The following is a 15356-nucleotide window of genomic DNA, read 5'->3' as shown; positions in this document are numbered from 1 at the left end:
GAGTGTAGGGTCCCGTAGTTTAAATTAGCACCTTTTTCCTCTGAGGCTCGAACATAGAAGTATTATACGGAGCGACACAAATTCTTGTGGTTAGTGTGTTATGGCAGAATTGTAAGTTGGAAATGATGAAGTATGTTGATTAATGTTGGGGTATAGATAAGTAGTGTTGCTAATTTTAAGTCTTTTCATTGTATCTTGTAAGATGGAGAGTGCTAACATTCATATGTTTCACGAGAAGCTTATCTCTTATCTTGTACCAATCTTAATCAGGTCGAGGACTCTTAGAAAAAGTTATGTTTTACAATGTTTTGATCATGTTCCATAAAACACATGCCAAGATCATGTCGATGTCAAGTTTCGTTATCTCAGGTTTCGTGCTTACCCGTTTCCCTAGGTTATCATGAAGATCGTGTGATGCCCTTTGCATATTTTTATTGAGGAAAAATGTTCAGATCAATATTACATTCTTTATTCTACACTTTTAGAGCTTCAAAGAGTCTCTACCCTTCATTCGGGGACGAATGATCTCAAGGGGGAGATAATGTAATACCCCGTACTTTCGGGCTAGAATCAAGACCGTGTTCCTATGCGTAAAGACTCGAACTAGATAATTTATTATTAATATATGTGTGGTTATCAATCCTATAGTGTGGGAATACCTTTGAATATGAATTGAAGTCACAAAAATCCCCTAACTCTAAGACGAGTTGAAAACATTTCTAGCGATTAAGTTTCAGTGGACGTTTAAACTTGGGTAAACTTCCATCGATCATAACTCCTTGTATATATCGAATTAGAGGTCCTACTATTTATCAAATGAAAGGTCTTCTAAGTATCTTCCCAACAATACAAATTTTTCCAAAATTCGATACCCGGGTAAAAAGTTACAGTCATTTTCGTGAGAGAGGCAGTAGTTGCGGGCGTGCGTCGCACGCACCTAATTTTCAGGTTCTGTTTTCGTATTTTAAGGGCAATTTGGACCTTTACCACACCCAAGGTCCTTCCATAACATAAGATTCACGCCTCAAAAGCATAATACAAAATATAATTCAGTTTTTCTCTCAAAACAAAACCTTAACTCCTTTCCCAAAGATCAAGAAACTCATCCCTAAGATCAAGAATTCCAAGAAAAGGATCAAGACCTAGGTTCCATTCTTCTAACTACGAAATCTAAGGTATGTGGGGTTTATCCTAAACTACATGGGCTTGTTTAAAACTTTCAAATATGATTTAAAGGCTATCAAGCATGAATTTAGAAAGGGGTTTTGGAACCCATGATTTTAATTATGCTTTCTGAATGTTTTAGTGATATTGTTGTTTTGGCCTTTCGGCCTCCACCCCCCCCCCCCCCCCCCCCAAAATTAATTTACATGTATATATATGTATGAAAAATTGAGATTGAAGATTCTTTGAGAGCACAAATTATGAAATCCCTCTCTTGTGTTGAATTAAAGTTTATGATCTTGTCGGAAAAGAGTTGAAATACATGTTTTATGATTCAAAAGTAGTTTTCTTAATGTCATAGTATTTGAGCTTGACTTAGAGATGATGAGAAGGTGTTTTCTTGATATAATTACGTTTTGTGTTAAATAGAAAGAATTGTTTGTGAACGAGAACTTTGACATGACCACCTTATATTATTGAAAACTTGATCAAGAAAGTTGTTTGCATGGTTTTACCTGATTTATAAGGTAGGATTCTTTGATTTGATTTATTGATATGGTGGTCCCAAACCTTATGTTTTGAAACAGAGATTTTAATATGTTATTAATGGCTCAAAGATGCGACTTGCAAGTTAATGGTATGACGATACCATATAGATGTATGCCATAATAGAGTTAGAGTTTTCAGAGTTGATTTCAGAGAATACAGGTTTTAAAGAGTTAAAAATGGGCCTAAAGAGGGTTAGATGGTTACCCGAAGAAGGCACGAGTCAATCGACTCATTGCCTAAAATCGTATTTTGCCGATACGGGTATATTATTATTGTACGCTAGCTACGGCTCTGTGGCGTAGTAGAGACAGAGACTCTGACCCTTGCGGAAAACTTGAGTTGGGGGCTTGGCTGCCGAGTTAATGGAAAATTCCATATGGCCCGTGGAATTTCAGAGTTGTAGGGTATACCACCTAGCGCAGAAGTAAAACAAAGAGCATGTCACAGAGTTCAGAGGATTTTATAGTCTTTTAAATATGCTCATGTGATTCTTAACATATGATATATGTATGAACTGTTTTAAATTGCTTTCATATATGTTGAATAAAAATTATTATTTTGGATTTGCTCTTCGTACCAGTACAACTATATTGACCCCTATCTCTCAAGGTCTGAGACTCAATCTAGAGGTCCGGCTAAGTTGTAGAGATTTCAAAGAGAAGATGATTCAAATTGATGCATCTAAGGCGCTGCATGGCAAACACAAAAATGATGATCAGTCAACCACTTGAAACTTGTGATATTAAAATATATATGTGATTACACTAAAATATATATTTATGTTTACATTATTATATTAAAGTATGAAGGATCTTAACCGCGAGGCACGTGTGGTTAATTAATATTTAACCTGAATAAAATGGCCTTCTACTGGCCCATTGGCCTTCTATGACATATATAGTAATGGAGAAAAGCCAACATGAAAGAGAAAAAGGAGAATGAATTTGTGCAAAAAGCAAACGTCGACAGCAGGGGTCAAACCTGCGCGGGCGAAGCCCAAAAGATTTCAAGTCTGTCTCCTTAACCACTCGGACATATCGACTTCACACTATCACTACTGCCAAATTGTTAAAGTATTCAATTCAAGATCCACTTTAAAAAGCTCTTCACTAATTGAGTTTTAATGAGCAAGTAATTTTGCTAATTAAAGGAATTTACACAATCTGTAGAATTACTAATATTAAAGAATAGGACAAGCTAAGTAACTTTCAACAGTAGGTTAAAAAGTAATCCGAGCATTGAACTTTTTATGTGATATTATTATTATCTTAAAATATTACGAATACATGTATGGAGAAAAACCAAACATAAAGGTTCTAACTCGAGGTTGGGATACTTGTATATGTGCATGTCTTATTTTTAAAATCAATTTAATATTAGTTACTGTCAAAAGGGACAATACTTTGTGAGAAATATGAAAACGAACAAATCACTGTCTTCCAGCTACAAACCATTCTTATAACGGCTGGTCTAAAATGCCAGTCTGGCCATTTTTTTTAAATTAAAGATAGTTGCTAAGAAACAAAAATGCGAGGGGAGTTCAAGAAACTCTAATGGAAAAAGCAGTAAATTAAATTAACACTATTCGTAGCTTGCACTAACAAAAATATTACAACATACTTCGCCCCCTCATGAACGAATCAATTAATATCACAGTACCATAGGTTCAAGCTCTACTTAATTCTTCGGAAATAACTCCAAGAATATTTTTCGTTGTAAGGATTGTTTCATCTTAGCACAGCTGCATCTGATCACTGTCAGTAATCAGGGCTCCAAATTGCCTTAATGCTGCAGTAGAATACCAGATTGAGTATATCTTCTTTGTTCAACCTTTTTCTCAGATTTACGAGCCATGCACCAGCATTTCTGTGTCATCATCTTCAAGATCATGATCAGGATCATCCTTTTGTAATTCAACAAAATGGCTATCAAGTAGGCTAAGTTTCTGTGTATTCCTACCGCTTTCTTCCCAAAAACAGCTTCTAACTGAACATCACAAAGGATGCTACGAAGAATGTGATGAGCTAAAACAGAAAGTGAAAGCAGGCCTTGTTAAAAAGCTTACAGTTGTGTAGCTTGAACAGAAGGCTAAAATCCTTCACGAAGACATCACAAAGCATAGTATTGCCCGAAAGATGGAATCATTAAAAGAATTCTTGGAGTGATTCCTGAAGAAGTAGAGCTTGAATCTATGGTTGAAGATGACAGAGATGACAATAAGATGCTTCAATGCACAGACGGCACAATTAAGTCAACAAAGAAAAATATTCTTGGAGTGATTCCAAAGGAGGTAGATCCTCAACCTATGACTGAAGAGAAATGGCGCAGTATGATGCATCAATTTGCAGATGAGACAACCATGACCACTCGAGCTCCCTCCTCGTCCTTGATCAGACATGCTACCTCACATTTCCTGCTTGTTTCCACTGCTTAATCCTCTGCCAAATTCGCGGAAACCACAACCAAGTGAAGTGTTAGCACAATGAGTGTTTTCACTTTGCAGCATGTGAAGTCCACCAGTGCTTCCTCTAGAGAGCTGCTAATTCCGAGATACTGGCTATGATAGGCTGCTGGTTGTTGTTGGAATGCTGATAATGACTGTTGTTGTTGTCCATAGAGCATTGAGGAGGATCTTGCTGCAGCCATAAGCGATTGTTGCCGGGATTGTTGCTGCTGTCGGTAATGTGCCCTTGCCTGCATCATCCCACCAAAACTAACTGAGAATGCATACAATAGGAGGCTGGGGCTGTCAATCAGCAATAGCTGCAAGGTACATTAGATTTCTGTGAAGTTTAGCTTGAGACTCTGCACATCCACATAGTTTCCCAGTGTTCTGGCTCAAGCTATGTGAATATGCAGAGTCTCAAGATAAACTTCAGAGAAATCTTATGTACCTTGCAGCTATTGCTGACTCACAGCCCCAGCATCCTAGTATGCATTCTCACTAGCTTCTGGTGTGACAATGATGCAAGAAAGGGCACATTAACTACAACAGCAACTAGCCCAGCAACAGTCGCTTATGGCTGCAGCAAGATCCTACTAAATGCTCTATGGACAACAACAAAATTCATTATCAGCATTGCAACAACAAGAAGCACCCCATCATAGCCAGCACCTCGGAATGAGCAGCTCTAGAGGAAGTAGTGGTGGACTTGACATGCTGCAAAGTGAAAACACTCATAGGTCTAACACTGCACTTGATGGTGGTTTCCCCGACTTTGGCAGAGGATTTAGCAGCAGAAACAAGCGGGAAATGGGAAGTAACATGCCTGATCAAGGACGAGGAGGGAGCTCGAGTGGCCATGGTTGTTTCATCTGCACATTGATGCATCTTATTGCGCCATCCCTCTTCAGCCGTAGGTTGAAGCTCTACTTCTTTTGGAAGCACTCCAAGAATATTTTTCTTAGTTGATGTAATGGTGCCATCTGCGCATTGAAGCGTCTTATTGCCTGCCATCTTCAACCATAGATTCAAGTTCTACTTCTTCGGGGAATCACTCCAAGAATTCCTTTAACGATTCCATCTTTCGAACAATCCTATGCTTTGTGATGTCTTCAGGAAGGATTTTAGCCTTGTGTAACTCCACAATTGTTAGCTTTTCAAGAAGGCCCGCTTTCACGTTCTCTTTAAGATCTTCGCGTTCTTCCTTTGAAATCTCACCATCTGAAAGCATATACAAGCAAACATCTCCGGCCATATTTGAAACTTGAAACAAAATTGACCCTGTAATTTGCATGAGGATGAATCAGACAACATAGAGGAAAAATTGGATGAACAAGATATCGTTAACGACGTCCCAAATAGCAATGACGGTTAGTTTTATTTTTCTTAATCCAAATTTTATGCATTGTTGCCAACATTACTATTTTCATTATTAATTCTTTAACTAGATAACAAAACGACGCTTCGCGCTGCCATAAATCCTTTTCTCTATTTTATTGATATAAAAGAAATAAAAAAGCTACAACACCAAAAATGGAAAATATGTAGATTTAATATAAGAAGCTCATATGAGAATATACTCTAGAGTAAAAAAACTCAAATACAATTGTAAAATTAATAAATAAATCATTTACTATTTTCTTATAGTTTCATAATTACAAAGGTCTCAAATAATGTCTTTCTTAATTTTAAGGGTGAATAAAAGCTGTTTTTTTTATAAAAAAAACTTTATCATGTACTCAATAAGGATCAATGATACTTTCTTTTTTTTCATTAACCAATTTTGTATTAATTTTTTTTTTTTTTTTTGTAAAATTTAAGTTTGATCATTTGATGAATAGTATCCAGAAAAAAAATCACATTAATTTTTTTTAGTTCAATTACACGTAGATCAATAAAGCACCACCATAAGGTGCTCATTGAGTCGATCTTTAATGACCTTAAATCTGAAAATTTTGGACACATATATATTGAAAATTAATCTAGAATTATTATTCACAGATAACCTGACAATCTTGTCATAGTAACAACCAAATGAACCAGAAAAAAAAATTATCTCCAATCAAAAACTCATTTCCTTTGACCTCATTCTCTTAGCCTGTCAAAAACACATGAAAAATAGCAAAAAAAAAAAAAAAAAAAAAAAACAGATAGGTTTCAAATATTTCGTTTAACGCAACATATCAGATAAGCAATGATCCATCACCATCGAACTTTTATAAATTTATCTGAATAGATCTTATCGAAACGAGAAGAGAAATCTTATTTTTACCTGTTGACAACATATATAACAGACAAACAAACACAAAAAAGAACAACAATAGTTCAACGATGAATTATTCAACCAAATAAGAGTTTCTAATAATTAAAATCATAATCAGCTTAATTCTAAAGGAACAAACGGTTAAAAATAACTATGGAAAAAATATGAAAAATATTTTTACCTTAATTTAGTTTGAAGTTGGATGCAACATAAAGCTAGACTCTTTAAATAATGAAGTAAAACATTTGAGAAGTTAATTGGTAATGTACATGGATAGAGGAAGAAAAGGTTCATTTAAGAGTTAATGTATCAGTGTAAGTGGGTGGAGGGAAAAGGTTTATTTGCCATTACTAACAAAATTAACACAAATTAATGACGCTAATTATAAAGAAAGAATAAAGGATTAACCAAATTAGTTTGACATTAAAAATCCAAACAAATAAGGAAAAACATATGAGAATGGAGACGATTGAGTGGTGTTACATCAGCAGCCTCCAATATTTTCTTTATTGTTATATATAGATTTTTGAGATAATATTCACAAAAATACCTGAACTTTGACCGAATTTTCAGTTGAGCATACTGAACTTTGCGGGAGTCCTATTACCCCTAGACTTTTTAAAGTGAATTTAATTTTCTCCCGAAACTCTATATCCAGTTTCGACGGCTGGTGAGTGTAACACACGCACCAATCTCGTTTTTACACGTGTATTGGCGCGTGTAATATACTCACCAACCTCATATTTACACATGTCCAAGTGGTAGATATATGCCATTAAAATACGAAAAAAAAGGTCTAGGGGTAATAGGACCCCTGCAAAGTTCAGTATGCTCAACTGAAAATTCAGTCAAAGTTCAGGTATTTTTGTGAGTATTCTCCCTAGATTCTTTATCAGGTATTTTTGTGAGTATTCTCCCTAGATTCTTTATTCTTTATGCAATATTGCTAATCATTAAATTTTATGCAGTATTCCCAACATTATTGTTAGTATTAATATAATTTTAATAATAATGAACATTATATTCTGCTCCTTAAATATAACACTTTCCAAGACAAAGTATAGTTAAAAAAGATTACAATTTAGTGAAGAAGATTTTAAAGTACTAATGGGTTGTTTGGTACGGGCATAGGAAAACAAAGTTTATCATCATCATCATTATATATATATATACACACACATTGTCCTTAGTCATGTGTAGTAGTCATTTTTATCAAAATCAAAGTATGTTTTTCTCTTAAAAACTCTTCTTTTTTTTAAACTATACCCCATTTATTTCTTTCTCTTCAGTTTCAGCTATTTCACAATCTCTTCTTTAATCACACCCCGGGATAACACAACAGTCTTTTCTATTCTCTTTGGACTTTTCAATTTCCTAGAAATTTATAGATTAATCCATCGTTATTGCTAAACACTAAGAGACTAACCATATACTAGGGGTATATTTATAATTATTGACAGATACTACATGAAAATAAACATAACTTTACAAAAATAGGAAGGAAATATACGGTGATCTTAATATTAACTACTTACATGTCTGAAGACGGAGAAAGATTTTCCTTTCGGGAGTCCCCTGGAAACTTACAACTGTTGGTAGGAAAGGTTAGAAATCTATCCACACTTATTCACACACTCTTTTTTTTTTTTTTGAAAATAATAAACTTTAAAAGTAAGAACTCTTTACAATAGATCTCTCTTGATTGCTTTTCTTTCTTATTCTCGCTCTCTTGCTCTCTCGTTCTGTCTTGGTAAGTCTTGAAGTTCTGGTATTTATAGGCATCTGTGGACTTCAAAACGTGTTGAAAAATCTTTTAGCATGTCGGGTACACTTTTTGGGCCCCATCATCACATGGCCAAGTTTCTTCTTTAATTAATATCCGTCCACCCGTTTTCCACTTGACACCAATTATTTATTTCTTGCGTCATTGTACGTCTATAGTCCTTTGACTTTTGTAAATATCGTCATTGCTTACGTATCAAGATTGTATAAAGCTGTCGAAGAGAAACTCATTCCTGAGTCGTCGTCCGCATTAGGATCTTAAGCAAACAGGTCTAACGTCGGATCATAGTCTTCATTCTGAATATGAAAGTCTTGGTCTTGTCTCTGAATTTGGTGTTAAAGAGATGCTGGGCCTTAATTCTGGCTTTGGATTTTCTGAAACCATTTCTTTAGTTTGTTCCTCTAACAATTTTTTGACTGTCTCTGCTACTATTTGTTGTATATTCTTTTTATCATTTTTCTTTCTTCGTATATAAAAACCCTTCTTACTTTTTTCTTGAGTATATATATATATATATATATATATATATATATATTACCAAAAAAATATAAAAAACATACCTCAATATAACGATGAAGGTTAAATAAGAAATCAGATAGTTGGCACTAGCTAGAAGAAAACTTTTTTTGTTTGGATTTTTTGTATTGTGCAGAATAGAAGTGGGGATTAGAGCAAATAAGGGGTCACAAAAATTAATTTGACTACCAATATGTCATTTTTAAGATGACGTATCACAAAATTCTAGGTCCCTGCATGACACACTATGCATGCCTATTACTCGACTAAACATGCACGACACTCTAGGCACCTGCATCACATTTCTTTTTCAATTTTCAATGCATATTCATTCCCGAGGTTTTTCACGTGGATTTTCTATCTATGCTTATTCCCTAGGTTGTTCACGTGAAATTTCAATGCTAAATGCTTTTTCAGTTTTCAATTTTTGTCGTTTCTGTCATGAATTTAGAGCTTTCTCAGTTATCATTTTTTGTTGTTTCTGTCTTGAATTTAGCATTTTTTTAGTTTTCAATTTTTTTCCTTTCTGTCTTGGATTAAGTGCTTTTTCTGTTTTCAATTTTAGTCGTTTCTATCTTTAATTTAGTGTTTTTCAGTTTTTGATTTTGGCTATTTCAGTTTTGAATTTAGTGCTTTATTGGTTTGAGGTTTTTGCTTTTGTGCAGAATAGAAGTGGGGACTCGAACAAATCAGGGGTTGCAACAATTAATGCTACTCCCAATATGACATGTTTAAGACAACACGTGGGAGTTTGCACGACATTCTAGGATAGGTCCCTAAACGACATACCATGTATGCCTATTACCACAACAAAACATGCACGACACACTAGGCATCCTACAACATTTTTCCTTTTTCAGTTTTCAATGGATATTCATTCCCGAGGGTTTTTCACGTGAATTTTCAATATTTAGTGCTTTTCAGTTTTCGATTTTGGCTATTTTAGTCTTAAATTTAGTGTTTTTTTAGTCTGAGTTTTTTGCTAGAGAAATTTTTTTCATTTGAGGTAACGCGTGGGAATGATACAAGAATGACAACGGAAGGCACAAAACACACTCCAAATCAGTCCACAATCTTAAGGATTCGAGGACCAAGATGGAGACCACACTCGGATTCACTACCAACAACAAGAATACAAGATACAAGGGTGTATTTCAACACCAAAATAGCTACAAAACGTGAGGAACAAGATGAATAACAATAACACAAGTTTCGGATTCAATAAAGGACCCAAAACAGTCCACTACACAAGATGACACCAACAAAAGTAAAGGATAGATAGTGAGACCAAGATTATTACAAGATTAAGAACTAAAGATTGTATTAAACTCAAAATCCCTTAATGAATGTAATAATCAAAACCACACTCTTACGGTGACCGCCAAGGAAATCAACTTACCTCAAGATCCACCGTTTTCAAGCAAAGATCAATACTAGTTTTTTCAAGTCCTAACTAAGACTAATACTAGCTTTTCCAAGCCCTAACTTAGACTAAGTGTTCTACTCTCAAGAGAGAGGATTTTTAATATTTCAATCTTTCATCTTTCATCAACAAATGAGAGAAGACCTAAAAAGTCCTATTTATAGTATATTACAAAAGAAGGCAAAAAAGACTACACTACCCTTAATGACCAAGGATAGCCTTGGTGTATTGGAAAACAATATGAATTGTCCAAAATGCCCTTAAGGCTAAGTGACAAAAATTCCCTTAATAAAGGGAATCAAAACTGTGAACCAACAAAGATGGTCCAAACCCGAAAGTCTTAAGTCTTCAAGGCTCCAAGCAATTTTCCACACTCGAGTTTGATCAATGTTAGGCTCAAAATGTCCCCTCCAAGTATGATCCCATGCAACCAAAGCTTGATTCTTCACATAGTGACTTTGAATGATGTCGTCGAAATCTAAGGTGGCCATTATTCTTGTATCATCCTCCCCTTCTTGAAAAGGATTCAACCTCGAATCCAAACGTTGCAAAAACGAAGAAAGGGAAAACAAATACAAACTCTTCATGGCACGAGGGTTAGGGTTAGCACAATAAATTATCTCAACATGTCAAGTTGCACATATTTGCAATATAACCAAGGATCCTTTGAATTAAATATTAAAATCTCAATAAAAGGTGCACAAAGGATTTGGTTACGGGAATCACCAAGAGATAAAGAAACTACATAGGTCCTGATGGCATCAAATAATCTACAAGGTAGAAATTCCTTCATATTATCAGCCATAAGACACCATTGCTTCTTTATCTAGTCAAAAGACCACATCAAGGGGGGTCGATTGGCTCTAAAGCCCATAAAATCCATATAGCATTATCACGCACACACATGGACAGACCAACAAACTTCCTATCTCAACATAAAACAAATCCAAAACTAGGATAGGCGTCATCATAGACAGAGAGGTCGTATAGGAAAGAATCACGTGCAAAGGCATTCACGGGTAAGGAATAAGCATTTAAACACGTACACATTCTTTCGTTCAAATAACTAGACAACTTGGCATCCACAAGTTGGAATTCATGCAATTTAGGCACAAATGTGTCAAACAAGGATGCACATTTAGGAACATTACCCCAAGGAGTCAATGACATCTTTGCCCTCGGGTTTTTAAGAAGGACTACACATTTCTTACCCTTAAGAGTACTCTCATCTTTCAAAAAGAGATTTCCATATTTAGGAAGAATGTTGTCACACCATAGTAGGTTAACATATCAGCTATAGCCTTCAAGGTAAGCTATACCACCATTCTCACGTCTAGGTTTATTAGGAGTGATTAATCATCTTCAAATAATAAATTATACCTAAAGAGATCATGATCTATTTCCCGGGAGAATTCGGAACAAACATGTTCATCACTCTCTAAAAGATCAATATCACGTTTCAAAGAGATTTCAAGTATAAGATTGTCCCAAGAATGGCTCTCGGGTTCACTCCCATTTTGGTGACCAATATTTTCAAGTACTTCACTCACTTGAGTTCTATTAATCACATCACACACATACTCGAGTGGTGGACAATTTTCATAAGTAAGTTGATCAACACCGATTATACAAGACGGTGTACTTCCGTTCAACATATAGGTTTCAACGCTAGGTGGGCATAAATTGATCTTACAAGAAGAGTTAATTTGATCATCAATAGGATCAACTAGTGTATCCACACTCACAGTATGTACAACATCAACAAGAGACGAAGAATCATTTGACTCACAAGTAAGTAAGCTACTACTCACACTCAATGGACTACTAGCCACACGAATATCATTCTCATGCACCAAAGTGTAAAAGTTGTTATTTTACCTTGAATTTCTTGAGTATATTCTTCTTTGCCGTGGTGTGAAGGTCCTCCATAAGCTTGGGCAGCAACTTCTTTTCGGCATTGTACACCTTCACTTTCCATGTTGGTACCTATACAAATGTCCTTAGAAATAGAAGGTGTAACACCCCGCATTTTGGGCTAGAATAAAAACCATGATTTCGATGCGTTGATAATCCCAAAGCCATAAATCATATTCCAATATGGCATGTTAATTATTTTCATAGTATGTGAATCCATTCAAGCTTGAATTTAGACCATAGAGGTCCTTCAACTCAAGGACGAGTTGAAACTATTTTGATCGGTTAAATTTTAGTGGACGTTGTAATTTCTATCAGCTTCCATCAACTATAACTCTCTGTATATGTTGAATTAGAGAGCCGACTATGTTTCATATGATAGGTCTTTGAGTTAGCTTTCCAACGATACCAATTTTGCTAAAATCAGGCACCTAAGCAAGAAGTTATGGCCTTTCAAAGTAGCAGGCGGCACCTATGTAAACATAGGCGATAACATAGGCGGCTCCTATATAAACATAGGCAATAGCATAGGCGTCGCCTATATAAACATAGGCGATAGCATAGGTAGCGCCTATGTAAAGGTTTTAGGTCACTTAAACACTCCGTTTTGGGGGCAAAATGGTCCTTTTCCTCCCTTACTTAGCCCTAAATACGAAATTCAGTTCCCAAAGACCCCAAAATACACCTTCATTCATCAAAATTATTCAAGAAATATCTCTAGGGTTTCAAAATAAAAACCCAAGTAGTTCAAGATTCAACCATGGGTTTTCAAAATAAATTGAAGATTTGAAATCTCCGCAACGTAGGCTTCAAGAAGCACCTATCATATACGCATATAGAGGTACGTAGGGTTATCTCAAAAATCTCATGGGCTTGAAAAATTCATGTTTTCAAATGGGGGTTTTGAAATTACGAATATGATTATGTTTTAAACGTTTTATGATATTGATTTGTCCCTTAGGCCTACTCCCAAAGTGATTTGCTATATGATATATGTATATGCATGTATCCCGAAAAGATGTTAACTTGAGAGCATGAATGACATGAAATTTCCTCTCTTGATGTGAATTTGTTTTAAATGTTCATATGATGTAAATTGTTTGAAAACATCTTGAAGAGCATGACATGAAATGTTTTGAGAATTGATATGATTTTGACTTAAAAACGAGAAGGTTATTCATGTTGAATACAATGGTTGAATGAGAAGAATGATGTGATATTGATGTCTTTCAAGTCGGGTATGACGATACCCTACAGAATATGATATGTGATTGAATCAAATGAAATTTGAATGCATTGATTTTACATGAGATAGGTGGATGCCCTAAGAAGGCGTTTGAGTGTAAGGGCTCATCGCTAGAAACCGTGTTTGCCGATACGGGAATTTGGTATCAGGCTAAGTGATCTTGAGTACTTGACTTTACGTCATTCTCGAATTAGGATTATAGGTAGGAGCCCAGGCTAAGTGATCTTAGGCACTACTATTGGGTCGAGACACCATGCTGTGTGATCTTGTGTGTCTTCCCCTCATGTATACTCTAATCTTGGTGGCAACCGGGGTTTGACAGTTGGTGTAAATTATGTAGGGTATTCCACCTAGCTCAACTGCATTTCATTGTTATTGAAAACAATTACATTATGCCCATGTGTTTTCAAATGATTTGATATGAAACTGCTTTATAATGGCTCTCACCTGTATTGTGTAAAAGTATTATACTTCTGTTTTGATTTCTTTGCGTACCAGTACTTTTGTATTGACTCTCTTCCCTCCCAGGTTCGGAGGCACAGTCTAGGGGTCCAGATAACCAGTAAATTTCTTCCGACAGATCGCAGAATCAAGTCGTGAGCCTTTTATATTTTGGAAGGCCTGACGTCTACTATTTCATTTATTATTTATTAGTTTTGGGTCTGCTGGGGGCCTTGTCCCAGTTTTCAGATAGACATTGTTTCAGTCATGTAGTAGAGATTTCGCAGACGGTTTTAGAGATTTTGATTTAGATTGTGGGACACTATTCCCTATTTTCATTTTCATATAATTCGTGACCATGTTTCCGTTATATTGTGTATCTTCTGCATTTCTTTTGTCATGAATTATGTGCATGATTATCAGACCGATAGGGGTATTTTGGGCCTCATGGTTCGGAATGCTCATCACGCCAGGGCCCCGATTTGGGTCGTGACAAACTTGGTATTAGAGCACAGTTCATGGACCCAGGGTGTTTGCGAAATTGCGTTGAGTAGAGTCTAAATGGTATGGTTCGTTCTGATCGAATCATATAAGATTTTTGCAAGGACTTGAGAAGAGTCTGTTAGTTCTTCAGAATGTGTTGGTTCTAGTGTAAACCTTGATTGTGATGAAATCATGCTTTTCAGCCTACAGTATTAAGTGTATTCAGTCCTTTTCAAAAATTTATGTGGTAGATGTCATGCTTAAGAGGGAATGATGTGTAGCAGAATTGTTGGAACTGTATTTCCACTCGAATAGTAGTATGAGTTAAAGTGTCGGTGTCATGACCATTGGTAGTGAGATTAGACCAAGAAGTCGGTGATGTGAAGTCACAAAGTTAGAAGTCTGACTTTTGTGTAAATAAATGTTTTAGTTGAATAACCAATATTTGAGGGTGATTTACCCCTTTATAGTGATAAACCAATGTGGTAGCTAGCAGCGTGTGTGGATGGTATGGTAGTCCATGGAGGAAGTATTTTACTCAGATTTTTATTTATACAGAATAATATGTATATTCTTAGACCATTAAATATTATCTGTCAATTTTCTATCCCTTGTAACATGTAATCTTGTTATCATGGTGTTTTTGAAAAAAAAATTTAAGTCTAGTGAAGCCGTGTGGGGCTCTTTCGATTCACTAGCATAGTTGCCTTATCATCCATCTCATTTTCTTGTTCAAAATACAAAAATCAAAGTCTAGTGAAATCGTGTGAGGCCTATTTTGATTCATTAGCAATTGTTGTCCAACTTGTTGCTCTTGTGTTGGTTTAATATATGTATAGCTGAGTCTGTTTGCATGAGATTGAGTTGGTAAAGAGGTGATTCGTCCTTGTGTATTATTAGTAGAAGGTAGAGAAGGAGTTGTTAGTCAGGGTGATTTGTCGGTGGCTTGATATGTGAAAATAGTTGTTTTAGCCATTAAGTCATAATTATAGACTCACGGTTGTAGTGAAAATTGAAGGTAGTCTAAATGTATGATTGAGTGAGTTAGTATGAGGTGGGAAATCCGTATAAGTAGAAAAGATTGTATGGGTTATAATATAAGATTAAGGTTGATCATGTCTATTATGTAAC

The 15356-nt window shown here is 35.5% G+C and overlaps 1 non-coding gene and 1 pseudogene across 1 annotated transcript; both read right to left on the bottom strand.

Annotated features, from left to right (window-relative positions):
- Positions 1–2673: 2673 nt before the first annotated feature.
- On the bottom strand, positions 2674–2755 carry TRNAS-UGA. Its single transcript has one exon. It is a non-coding gene; the product is annotated as a tRNA-Ser (tRNA).
- A 432-nt stretch (positions 2756–3187) lies between these two features.
- LOC107873907 lies at positions 3188–5170 on the bottom strand (annotated as a pseudogene).
- Between the last annotated feature and the right edge of the window lie 10186 nt (positions 5171–15356).

Source organism: Capsicum annuum, chromosome 6, assembly GCF_002878395.1.
Source record: "Capsicum annuum cultivar UCD-10X-F1 chromosome 6, UCD10Xv1.1, whole genome shotgun sequence".
NCBI lineage: Eukaryota > Viridiplantae > Streptophyta > Magnoliopsida > Solanales > Solanaceae > Capsicum > Capsicum annuum.
Note: the sequence above shows the minus strand (reverse complement) of the source record. Positions and strands in the feature narration are given on the sequence as shown.